This window comes from Arachis duranensis, chromosome 9, assembly GCF_000817695.3.
Source record: "Arachis duranensis cultivar V14167 chromosome 9, aradu.V14167.gnm2.J7QH, whole genome shotgun sequence".
Lineage (NCBI taxonomy): Eukaryota > Viridiplantae > Streptophyta > Magnoliopsida > Fabales > Fabaceae > Arachis > Arachis duranensis.
In genome coordinates, this window is record NC_029780.3 from 47,244,887 (window position 1) to 47,245,222 (window position 336).

Here is a 336-nt window from a genome sequence, read left to right on the forward strand (position 1 = left end):
AGACAGCAGCGTGTACTTGGCGTTCAACGCCAGGTTACGTCGTCAATTTTAGAATAAAGTATGGACTATTATATATTGCTGGAAAGCTCTGGATGTCTACTTTCCAACGTCATTCAGAGCGCGCCATTTGGAGTTTCGTAGCTCCAGAAAATCCATTTCGAGTGTAGGGAGGTCAGATTCCAACAGCATTAGCAGTCCTTTTGTCAGCCTTTTTCAGAATTTTGCTCAAGTCCCTCAATTTTAGCCAGAAATTACCTGAAATCATAGAAAAACACACAAACTCATATTAAAGTCCAGAAATGTGAATTTAACATAAAAACTAATGAAAACATCCCT